This window comes from Octopus bimaculoides, chromosome 18, assembly GCF_046866305.1.
Source record: "Octopus bimaculoides isolate indiv1 chromosome 18, ASM4686630v1, whole genome shotgun sequence".
Taxonomy (NCBI): Eukaryota; Metazoa; Mollusca; class Cephalopoda; order Octopoda; family Octopodidae; genus Octopus; species Octopus bimaculoides.
In genome coordinates, this window is record NC_142945.1 from 43,493,213 (window position 1) to 43,494,438 (window position 1,226).

A 1,226-nucleotide genomic window follows, 5' to 3' on the forward strand; every position below is an offset into this window, starting at 1 on the left:
AGAGTATAAAACCCACAGATTTATCTTCCCTTACACACACTTCCTGTTTTGACACCACACTTCCTGTTTAACACAAACTTTCAGCCCTTTTTTAAACACAACAATAGTCTTAATTCCATGCATCCTAATCTTTCTAACAATTATCTGGGCTTCATACAAATACATGGGAGTTCAAGCATTTCATATGTATATATATGGGGATATATACATTTGTCTGACCTGGAAATGCATGGGTACCAGTTGTCGAATTTGGTTCAATTTTGCTTTCAAAGGCTTCTTTTAGTTTCCATCTACCAAATCCACTCACAAGGCTTTGGTCGGTCCAAGGCTATAGTAGAAGACACTTGCCCAAGGTGCCACACAGTGGGACTGAACCCAGAACCATGTGGTTGGTAAACAAGCTACTCACCACACAGACACTCCTGTACCTAGGAATTTATCATTTTTTTATTAAAAATTGGAAAAAACATTTTTCTTTCCCATTTTAAGTATTCACTAAAAAATGAGAAAGAAATTGTAAAACGGTTTCCAAACTTATTTTCTTCTCTTCCAAAATGAAAGAGCAATTATTATTTTTTTTTTATTTAGTAATTAATAGCTCTCACTTTTAATCTGTTTCAATCTCTCTCTTGCTCTCTCACATTTTCGCCCCCCTTTCTCTCTTTCTCTCTCTTTCTCTCTCTCCGCTCTCTCCCTCTCTCTTTTTATTTAAAATAAATATTTTGTTTCTTACTCAAGAATCTTTTCAGTAGAGTTTTGTTAAGCTCATTTTCTCAACGACAAGTAGAAAGATTAAACAGTTTTGTTGTTTTAATTTTTTCAATGCTGTCATGATTAAAAAAAAAAAAAAAGCCAAAAATCTTTTTTATTTATTTAAAATTTTCCTGTTTTCGTTTTTCTTTTTGTGTTTCGCTCCACCTTCCTATCTATCTACCTGAAATCCTGTCAGACGACCACCCCTATCTGCAAGCCACCACTTCATTTTCTTTCTTTCTTTCCAGAACATTCTGAGAAAATAAAACTTTGTTTATAAAAGCTGTCTGTCAATCTTCGTGAGAAAATAAAACTTTGTTTATAAAAGCTGTCTGTCAATCTTCGTTTATCCAAATTGGACAAAAGGAAAGCACAACATCAACATCAACAACAATAACAACAACAACAACAACCACCTCTACATAAACAATCAAAGAATTTAAAAACGTTGGTGTGATGAAGTAAAAGGCATT

At 33.5% G+C, this 1,226-nt stretch overlaps 1 long non-coding RNA gene across 3 annotated transcripts in view; it reads left to right on the top strand.

Annotated features, from left to right (window-relative positions):
- LOC128249805 (uncharacterized) overlaps positions 1-1,226 on the top strand; it is a 428,716-nt gene that overhangs the window by 340,592 nt on the left and 86,898 nt on the right. The window lies entirely within an intron of this gene.